Source organism: Haemaphysalis longicornis, unplaced genomic scaffold (genome assembly GCF_048455015.1).
Source record: "Haemaphysalis longicornis isolate Haplotype H1 unplaced genomic scaffold, Haemaphysalis longicornis Haplotype H1 scaffold_3, whole genome shotgun sequence".
Taxonomy (NCBI): domain Eukaryota; kingdom Metazoa; phylum Arthropoda; class Arachnida; order Ixodida; family Ixodidae; genus Haemaphysalis; species Haemaphysalis longicornis.
The window spans coordinates 175,089,509-175,100,931 of record NW_027526335.1 but is presented as its reverse complement, the minus strand read 5'-3'; the positions used below and the strand labels follow the sequence as shown (position 1 = coordinate 175,100,931).

Genomic DNA, 11,423 nt, shown 5'->3' with positions numbered 1-11,423 from the left:
CGTCCTAAAGTGCTCCGCAAAAGTACAGGCGAGGGAGTAAGCCGTTTGACTCTAGGGTACTAACTCATGGTGGTAGCCCAATGGGTGAGATGACTGACACTAAATCTCTCTGGTCTACCATACACAGGCTCGAATCCTGCCGGTGCCTGTATGATTTTTTGCGATATTAAAGGCTATGTGCACGGACACGGACGGACATTGTGTGGTCCTGAGGTACTCCGCACCTAAAAGCCCACAGACCGCCATCAGAACCTCAACTTAGAGAGCAGGCGTGTAAAAAATAACGACATTGAAGGAGGGAGGGACACAGCCCCGAGCATAAGATGCTTCGCATCTAATAAAACTAGTATACCCTAAAGCCAAGCGGTTCGTTTTAAAAGAATATGATCGCAAGAATGCGAGTTCAATCAAAGCTGCGCCGTACTCCTTGCCGCCCTCACTGGACAAAAGTACCCCACACAGATTATTTACGATGCAGTGAGAATCGCAAGCAAGCTTGATCACTACGCACTTTTTTCTGGTGTTTGCGCACTGCCGGATGCACGTGGTGTACATTTTTCGTCTCTTCCTTTTTGTTTCAGTGTATGCATGTCGTATATCGGCACGTTGCACCGGCCAGATGCCGCTGTGAGCACAGCACTTTAACTACTAAAGTTTTCGGTAGCGCACGCCAGGCCATCGGTGAAGGAGTGGCGATCCCTCAACCCGTTATCACCCACTGCCTGCAACATGCCGTGCCAACGATCGGCGGGGTAGACGCTGAGACAGGGTATACAGACACATGGCCGCGATGACTGAATCAGTTCCCCTCTGCCATTTGTATTACCTGCAATCTGAATGGTCGGCTACAAAATCCACAGCTAACGTATTTCTGTCGGCGCGGCTTAAACTGTTCGTTCTTGTCGGCCTTGTTATCGTGGCGTTGCTTTACATGCCTTCTTTGTGAGGGCGCCCTTGCGTGACTTGCGATAATCTCGGCTGTTGCTGTCTAGGACAGAACGGCGACACTTACGTAATATGAATGCTTCGAGCCGGGCTAGTGATATGCGTGGCAACGTTTCTGCAAATGACCTCCCGAACCACAAGGGTATAGAAAACGGCGCTGCTGCTTGCGAGGCCAACATCAGCGCAACGTGCCTATATGCTTCTGCTTTTCGATATAAGCTCAATTGTTAACATCGCCTGTCTCGTGAGCCACTGTCCTGGTCTTTGAGGTAAGAGTCCCGCGCAGTATGTTCCAACTAGCCCATCAGCACATTTTTAAAGACGATAGTCTGTCTTGGGCTACTTAAACCAAGACATTTTGGTCTGTCTGTATGTCTGTCTGTCTGTCTGTCCGTCTGTCTGTCTGTGACTCGATTGAGCCACCAGGCCAAAGTAACACAATATCTGCGCAATAGTCTTATATATACACAGCTAAATGTGCCCGTCTAAGTCCGGTGTAATGTTCATACTTGTGAATATTTTTGAAGAAAAACAACACATTACCCATATATAAGACAACAAATTAATGCAAAAGTGATATTTGCAGCTTTCCTTTATAAAAAAAATCGTACATGTTTGATTTTGGCGAAATAAATACTTCATCAACTGAAGAAAAAATATCACTCCACCGTCGCCTGCTGTCGCCCGCGCCATATAGCTTCTGGCGGCATCTGGAGAAATCAAGTGGCAAGAGTTACGAAAGGTTCGACTAGATAGGTTCCACGTTCTGCTTGGAACGCACGTGACGTAGGGAAACACGGTTCTATAAACGTTGAAGTAGGGCGCATCGATACACACGCGTCTTCGCCGTACGGCCGCGTTGGCATCGAGACATCTGATTTGGAACAGTGGAACGCGGGAAATTTAAAATGATTTAAGCAAACCTTTGGCGTCTTTACCTTGAGAGGAGCGCGACGCAAGAACAGCATTTACTTGGCAAAAGTCGATAAAGACTATCGTCTTTTGACGACATTTGCAACGAAAGGAGCAGATACGCGGCCAATTTTTTTTTGTAGTACTTTTTGTGTCAGTGTTCACACGAGCTATGCATCATAATCATCACCACCACCACCATCACCATCATCAAAATTTGTGTTGTCTTCAACGTCATGGCTCTAGAACCACATAAGGGGAATCGGTGGACACGTCAGCTCGCAAATGGTTATAATAGCAGGGCAAAGAAGAAGACGAAAAACCACACGGAAAAATACAACAGATGTACAAAGCTGTTTGTATTTTGTAGTTTGTAGGTGAAGCTCTTGATAGTTCCTGTTCGGTCTTCTTTTATGCTCGCTTGTTTTAAGCCTGCGCAGTCAAATAATAAGGCTTACAAGATCATAAACCCAGTGAATGGGCTACGACTTTATTGCGGCGGAAATTGTGCGCTGAAGTGATGAGCTTGGCGTTTTAACACGTGTCAGTTATCCTTGACGACGACTGGCAGCCTGGCGTATTGAAATAGTTGGTCGGCGCCTCCTCAGAAGCTTCAGTGGACGGTTTGTTGTTCATAACGTGAAGATATTCCCAGAGAGACAGCGTTGCTAAGCAGCCGCGCACGTTTTTCTTAGCGTCGGCCTTTCAGATCAGTCTGCAAACTTTAGTGGTAAGTTTTTGAGCGTTTTACAGTTTCTCCTGAGCAGCTTTCGTGGATGGTTTGCTGTTCATAACGTGAAAAGTTTCCCCGGGAGAACACGTAGTTAACTACCCGCCCAAGTTTTTCTTAGCGTCGGCCGTTGAGGTCAGGCTGCAAACTTTAGTGGTAAGTTTTTTAACGTTTTACAGTTTCTTTATTTTATATAGTATATCAGGGACGGAAAAAGACCTAAACAACAATCTCTCCTCTAAACATAATCGTCCAGCAGCCCTTTCTCGGTCATGTGAACGCCAGCAAATCATTCTCCCGTTCTTGTGGAGCGCGGACGAGCTGAACGCCCTTATAAAAACTTACATTTTTATACACAGAATTATAATCGCACGCCTAAAAGTAAAAAAAAAATACCTGTAATCCATCAACTTTACATGCATTTTTAATTATCTACAGTAAAATGGTTGCATCGAAAACATGGACTTTTTTACTTTCAGGCTCCTGACCTAAACGCGATGTTTTTTTCAGCGGTAAGACACCATTTACACATAAAATTGTGGTTCGTTTTTGGTATAAAGCATTTTTCACTTGTGTCCAAATATTGCAAAAATCTTAGCCCTGCATTTTACTACTTATCATCTATTCGTGCAAGCATAATAATGTTTCGCCAAGAGGCGTATGTTCATGAAAATATCTCAGTGTTTTTCTGCGCGTAAAGAAAAATGCAGACAAGGATATACAGGGTGTCCTGACGATAAGTGGAACACTTTGAAAATTTTCCTTAGCGAACCGCCGCTCTGTTCCCGCTCAAACCTCACACGAAAGTAGCATTTTCCGGTATATTTTGTTTGACACTGGGAACAACGACGGTACTTACCTGTGTATTCTGAAAATAAATAAAAACTATTTTCGCCTATGGAAAAATGGCGGCTGATTTCGACGTGCGAGCCAGCGAAAGTTGAAGTTGGAAAGACGGAACCACCTGCAGAGTGAAACGCATGTTTGGGATTCACGTACGGAGCCAAATGGTGCAGCAGAATATCAGAAAATGCACATAGAAATGAGCTAACAGACGATCAGAAAACCCGGTTTTCGGGCTGGCACGTCCAAATCACCGCCATTTTCCGATAGGCGAAAATCGTTTTTATTTATTTTGAGCGCGAACAGAGCGGCGGTTCGCCCAGGAAAAATTTTAGATGCGACGGCATCTCATTCACTCGCCTTGTCCTCCATATGGCGTTGTTGTCCGTCCACACCCCTCCCCCATTCTCCTCGCCGCGCGAGCTGCGCTTTCCGCCGCTCACCCCCTCTCCTCTCCGATAGCGAACATTCTCTCGCGGGGGGCATTGGATTGGATTTTATTGGCTTGGCTTGGCTTGTCTTGTCTTGTCTTGGCTTGGATTTGGATTGGATTGGATTGGATCGGATTTGGATTTAGATTGGATTGGATTAAAGTGGATTGTGTTGGATTGTGTTGCGTCATAGCCGCGCCACGTTGCGTCATAGCCGCGGCAGGGGGTTCACGGCACGTTTCACGCGATGGGAGAATCAACCTAACGGAAACAACAACGGAACCCCTTATGCGTCGCATCTACACAGGGGTTCCCGCGAGGGGAGGTGGGAGTAATTTTTTAAAGTGTTCCAATTACCGTCGCAACAGACTGTATAGTTCGATATGACACTTGATTGCCTCAGCAATTCCAGGCCCGCTTTCTCTTCACGAAACATCCGCCGTAGTAAGGAAATAAGTAACGCTTCTATCACAGCTCTGACGACAGCGTGTGGGTGCTGTTTCATATTTAAAGCGACGGGGACAACAAGAGGACGAAGAACCTGGCATGAACTGAGGGTATGCGGGGAACGAGGTGGCGCGTGCCATCATCATTACGTTTTTCCGGAATGATTCGTGCTGCGGGCACAATAATGTGGTCATCTCTCTATGGTGCCGTGACCAGGATGTGAAATCCTACCGTTGAAGACCCCTACCGCGAACACTTTCAATAGTGGCAATGACAGGTCACGATTGCAAGTTTTCGCTTCTATTTGAACAATGCGTGGATGTGTTTTGTGGCCTCAATCAGCCCACATGGGTGACTGTGGAAGCATCTGAAATGGATCGCGAGGGCGCAGACGACGTCAGCATGGTCTCCTTACCATTGACCGCGAAAGAGCCGGCATTTCTGGGTGCACGGATGCCATAGGGTATACGGAACGGGTGCGCGCCTGTACACTACGCATTTCCACTGGTTTAGATTTGATGCGATAGCGTTATTACACTCTTTTTTTCATTTCTCCGCGCCTGCTAGCCATCCGCTAAGAGCCGTGCTCATCAAGTGTCCCTGCAACTGCATCACAGCTGCCAACCAGAACCTACGAATGAGGCAGGAAGAGGCAAGGGCTCACCTGAATCTGAAATACGCGCAGCACCAACGGACTTCTGGAAAGAAAGACAATGATAGTTTCGCCGCAACAAAAAAAAAAAAAAAAGATACAGAAAACAGCGGGCTCCGCGCCTGCGCAGTGCCGTCTCTCGTACGTTCTGTGTTCTATAAAATTCTCGCAAACCGTCGCCAGCCGTTCCATAACTGACGCCGCTACACCAAAGCGGCTGTCCCATCGCAACTAAAGCCGGCACAAACGTTGCGCCACCTCACTACAGTGGTTGGTTAGTGTCTGAACGCCAGCGGCTGAAAAACGCCATTGCCTGAACGCCAGTGTCACCCGCCGGCGTCTGAAAAATGAAGGGAGAGTAGATTATCAGCAGAAGCCAAATGAAAGGTCTCCCAAAAAAAACTACAATCAAGTTTATAGCGCGTAATTACAATATTCTTAAACCACTTTTCAAGTTTTTCGCGTTTCGGTCACAACCGCAATGCATGTGGGGCAAAGAAAGGACGGCACCGCGTGCCCAAAATAAATTGATTGAACAACTCTTACTGAGCTTCGAATGAAGAATGGTGCGCGGAGGCACCAGATGGGGTGGTTCCCGATTCTCGTGACCCATATCTGTCCAGTGATTCTCCTCCTCTTGCCCCCAGCAGTTGCTGAATTGCGAGGTCAGAGCTGGACAGTAAGGTCTCCCATTGCCCGAGCGGGTTGGGTTTGGGTGAGGCGTAATGGTGTAAGGCGGTGTTCTGCGTTTTGTGCACTCCCCAATTATGCGCGCGGGAGAGCATAAAAAAACACCCAAAATATTTCAGGATGTTGCCACCAAAAACACTCACGTAAGATTCCTCGGCATGGCCCTTCTGGGGAGCGGCAGAGGTATTCTCACAACCACCAAAAGAGATAACATTTTAGCGAATTCTGCGACATGGTAAAACGCTAATCAGGGATAAGCACGACTGAAAGAGGAAACCATGAGACTCTTGCTAGCACTTATTGCTGTGCAGCCGGTCGTGCCTGAAACTTACCCTCACCAAAGAAAACCAAATAAACGCCTTCATCGGGACTGATAATATGGCAGCCTTCAACCTATCAATTTTCACGGTCACCGAAAAGGTCCTCAAATTAGGTCTTACAACACCTTTGAAGACATCGGGGAAGCCACTCTCCTAACGCAAAAGAAGCGGTGTAAAGAAAAATGGAACGGGAGATAGCACCCCCCTTCGCATCTAAGATAGCACTGCGATAGCACCCCCCTTTCATATCTTATCCACCTTCGTAACACCCCCGCCGGTTCGTAGCACTTAGTATCAAAGACAATACCCCCCCCCCCTTTTGCAGAGAAGATACTCCACTTCATAACAGACATGTCACCGCTCCAGCGACTTCCCATAAAACCCTTCCCAACCGAAGCAATTGCATCCAGAAACGCGCAAGGACAGGCGAGAAAGCACGATCTGATTAATTCAATTAAATTATCCAAACCATGCAAACGCAGTTTACACCGATGCCGGAACGGGCAAAAGTAATGAGGCCTAAATGGTCGCGATGGAATACCGCTGCCAGCTTCGGGACTGCACGACCCTCCCCGACACACAGGAATGGAACAAGCGCAAGTTTGACCCGTCCTTTGGACAATTCAACTCGCGAAACTATGAAATAATAGCATAAACATCAAGGAGACTCTCATCACAGCATTTAAAACACCATTACAGACGGAATACCAAAACGCTTCTAAAAGATTGTCCCCTGTATGTACAATAGAGCAAGTTGAAACGTCACGGACATCCGTATACGCGCGTGTCTGGAACGCATGGAGGGGGCTGACCAAGAAGCCCGCGAACTCACATGCCCTCCTCCCTGCGACAACGACTGCCACAGCCCCCCTCCCGAAACCATGCAGAACCTGTCTTTTTTTCCCAACCTAGAAGCATGATCTTTCGCGAGATGAAGAATCAGAATCTCTGCGCAGAAAACGAACCAAAGTCTATATTCACAAATTTATATGAGCGGAAATGTTCAGTAGGAAACATCTAACGCTACCTCTATGCTGTGTAAATGCGAAAAACGTGCACCCTTTTCCGCGAAACGTAGTCATGTCTAAAGGTATGGTCAGTGGAGAACAACTCGAGCCTTACATTTTTACTTTTGTAGAGAAGTGCAAGGCAGCTTTGTTTCAGCGTGAGCCGATTGAGGCGGCAGGGAACAAGCTGCTGAATTCGGGGTGTATGGAACTTATCGACACTATGCACTCGCAACCATTTACGCCCTTAGCCTAATTAAGCCACACAAGCGTAGATAGCATCTGTCTTTCCTGGGCCTCGGCCGTTCTAAACAATTAAAGCTAATCTTGCCCTAATGACGGAGCTTCGGTGTTTGAGAAGGTTTATAGAAAATGTCGGAAGTCCGCTCCAAAACGACCCCTGGGCGCCGAAGTACCGCTATCGCGTCGCACATCGTAAGACATAAACGTACATGCCACTGCATATTTTCGTTAGCACTGTTGCCTATATGTGTCATTTTAAAAAGAAAATTTCAGTTGTAAGTAGCGCATGTCTATGTGATGGGGTACAACTTTCACATGAGACGCTCAAAGCATCGGCGTTTGGCCGCGTGTCTGAAATTCCTTTGGCAGTCCTTTGCGTCTGGGCATTTATTGCCGTAGAGTATTGACTACTCCATGCGCTAAAGATATCGATAGGACAACATAAAGATGCAGAGTTTATTTGAAGCAGCTTGTGTTAATAATCATTCACACAAAGCCGCCTCAAAAATGCCAAGCATTGTTGTGGTCGTAAGTAGAGACAGGTAACTCATACCCCAACATTGCCTTGATTCAGTCCGTACCCAAAAAAAAAAATCGACTGGATGGCAATGGTGCAACAGCTATAGGATGGCTTGCCATATTTTGAACTTTTTCCATACATGTCAGTGCTTCGATCACATATCGGCTTGGGGAATTTGGTGACGCTGATAATCAGTGGTATACCTTAAGCACATTGAAAGCGCCGGTGACAGCGGAATTACTAACGTGAAATATAAAACAGGCTTTCAGATGTCTTGTTGCACTGACTATGCTTCTGCTGGTAACAATGGCTGAAGATGAAGAGGTGGTGGATGGTACTTGCGCGAACAGAACGGAACCGGTAAGATATTTTACACCACTTTTATACTGAACTTGTTAGCACCAATCTCTCTCTCTCTTGATATATATATATATATATATATATATATATATATATACCCACAAAGTAGGAGTACGCTCTTCCGAAGAGCGTACTTCTACTTTGTGCGTATTCCTGCAGCAACTAAGGACTCCACTTCACGACTATATATATATATATATATATCGGCTATCTGGGCGACTAGTCGCCCAGATAGCCGAATTGGTAAGGCATACGAGATCTAATCGAAAGGCGTGGGCTCGGTCCCCACTCTGGGCGCGTGTTTTTCTTTCTTTCTTTCATCCGTATATTAAAAAAAAATGTTAACTTCATTACCAGTAGTAAAAAAAAAAGAGCCTAACCATACCCCTACGTTTCCTTTGGCGTTGTAGACTGCCGACCTATCTTTCTGTATTTCCTGAACGAGCCCCTCATTTCCTTACTGCATATATATATATATATATATATATATATATATATATATATATATATATATATATATATATATATATATATATATATATATATATATATATATATATATATATATATATATATATATATATATATATATATATATATATATATATATATGGTTAGGAAATACAGAAAGAAATGCCGGCAGTCTACAACGCCAAAGAAGGCATATGGGGAACGTTAGACTATTTTTTTACCGTTAGTGACGTTACATTATTATTAATTTTTATTAATTTCGTGAGAAAGAAAGAAAGAAAAACACGCGCCCAGAGTGGGGACCGAACCCCAAAGACGTGGGTTCGGTCCCCACTCTGGGCGCGTGTTTTTCTTTCTTTCTTTCTCACGTAATTAATAAAAATTAATAATAATGTAACGTCACTAACGGTAAAAAAATAGTCTAACGTTCCCCATATGCCTTCTTTGGCGTTGTAGACTGCCGGCATTTCTTTCTATATATATATATATATATATATAAGAGAAGAAAAACTTCGAACGAGGTAAAAGCACGATTGTGGCCTACGTTTCAGCAAAGAGAACTTGCTTTCCTCCCTGAGGAAAGCAGGAAAGCCCTGAGGAAAGCAAGTTCTCTTTGCTGAAACGTGGGCCACAATCGTGCTTTTACCTTGTTCGAAGTTTTTCTTCTCTTGTGTTCTCTACCATCTTCAAAGTTCTACTACTCCCTATATATATATATATATATATATATATGTATACAGTAAAAGAGAACCCTAAAGGGTAACAAACCAATGTGTATTAAAGTTTCGACTTGGGGCAAGCCTTCGTCACTGTCTGCCAGTGTAAATGACCTGGGACTTAGAAATGCTGTTATCCTTGATTAAACGTGCGCCCCCTCCCCCCTTCCCCCCCCCCCCCCCCCCCGCCCATTGGCGCACGTCTTCAGGCTCTTCCCACTACCGCGCGCTTCGCGCGTCATTTTCTGACCGAGGCAGACGCTGCCGCGCGCGTGATATCGTCGGGGTGGGCGTGAAAAAATCGCGCCCGCAACGCCGACGCGCATGTATCGCGTGCAAAAAAGCGCCATGCGCTTCTCGCCTTATAGCAGAAAGACGACACAATTGTGTCAGCCAAGCAAGCGTGTGTCATCATCCCTTCAAGACACACGCTTCTTGGTGGGCCTTGAGTGTTGCCGCGGTGTCTATCTAGTTGGCTTATCACCACTGCCTTTGTAAACTTCCACTGATGCGCAGTGTTTGTTATTGTTTTGTGTTAAGAGTTTATATTCACTCATCTTGATATGAAACTTTATTGTTAGACAAGGGGCTGCGTTTGCGTTACACTGCAGCTGTTTTAAATGCAGAGCATTTCAGTAACTCACGATGTCACCCGCGTTGGCGTCCGTAGTCCGCACGCTCACTGCGCATGCGCGTCGAGTCGAGGCGATAGCGAACACTCTCTCGCGAGGGGCATTGGATTGGATTCGAACACTCTCTCGCGAGGGGCATTGAATTGGATTGGATTGGATTGAATTAAATTGGATTGTGTTGGATTGTGTTGCGTCATAGCCGCGGCATGTTGCGTCATAGCTGCGGCAGACGCGCTGGGGCCGGCGCATGTGCAGTACTCTGTCTTCCTCGGTTTCCTCTCCTTCGGGCGCGCTGCGCATATAACCGGTGTGCCGTTCTCCGGCGAAGCAACATCCGCGCTTGGCTCAAACACCTAGAGTCCACGCCGCCTTACAATTACGCCAACGTCGTCGACTGGGACCGGCTGACGCAGTCACCTCAACGTATATAAGCGGCGGAGCGCGCGTTCGGAATTCAGTCAAGGGCGTCTTTGCTTGGCTTTCGCTTGACGTGACGCTTTGCTTGACTCGAGTAGATGCGACGCATTTGCTCGAGTTCCCCTCGTGGGGAGATGCGGGCGGCTTTTTAGGTTCGCGCTGGTTTCATCCAAGATGAAGCCTATCTGTCCAGGCCGCCTATCTCTCCCTGCCATGGGGCTGCTCCTCCGTGCTGGGCGGTTGCGGGGGAGGGTGCCACTTGACCTCTAGCTCTTTAGGTCAAAACTGGTCACCCCGCGAAGACTGCCCGAAGTAGCGTTGCGTAGCTTTCTCTAAAAAAATTATTCTACGCAATTTTAAGTGAGAATTTCTGTCGTAAGGTATATGTTACAGATTATTTGACTTTCAAAAGCCATAAGAAATATTGTTCCACTGCGACAAGAATTATACGATGTATCTTTACTGTTTTTAATTTTGCTAAAACCCACCTTGTGTTGTTCGCAACAATCGGTTAACAATTGCCCATATCCTTTGATAATAAGGCGTATCCTTGCCTAATTGTTTACGGCGAACAATTAATAATAGAGAAGAAATATCAGTAAGTAATGCATGTTTCAGCTGTAATTATTAATGGTGTTTATTTGTATTTATTGCCTGATACAGCGCTTTGCCATTTACGTACAGCAGGCATTACAATATTTCTGTGCTCCTTTACAGTGCTATGGAAAGGACTGGTTGTGCTGCAGGCCCTTAGTCTGCAGGTGGAATTTTAAGAAGAGGAGAAGTCTCTGTCGGAGGGCTGCCGGAAAGCCTATTTACTTGCGGTGATAAACTAGCATGCAATAAACAATTTACGCAGCATTAATTTTGCTTTTTAAATTTAGCGTTCTAGCATCACTTCACGCACTGATTTTACGATTGGCTGAATGATTATTGTGGAACATTTATCAAATCAATCAATGTAGACAAAAGTAATGCGAAACTATGCTCTAAGCAACTGCACGTTGTTCCTGGGCTCACGGAAATACTGCTCGCCATACCGTTCTGGAAGCGCTGTCGCGTGCACTCCTGTGGTTCCTAGGATGAC

At 45.9% G+C, this 11,423-nt stretch overlaps 1 long non-coding RNA gene across 1 annotated transcript; it reads left to right on the top strand.

The window, feature by feature from the left end:
- The first annotated feature begins 2,417 nt into the window (after window positions 1-2,417).
- On the top strand, window positions 2,418-11,184 carry LOC144173563 (uncharacterized). Its single transcript, XR_013323318.1, has 4 exons — window positions 2,418-2,587; window positions 3,067-3,099; window positions 8,002-8,100; window positions 11,054-11,184. It is a non-coding gene; the product is annotated as an uncharacterized LOC144173563 (long non-coding RNA).
- The last annotated feature ends 239 nt before the right edge of the window (window positions 11,185-11,423 follow it).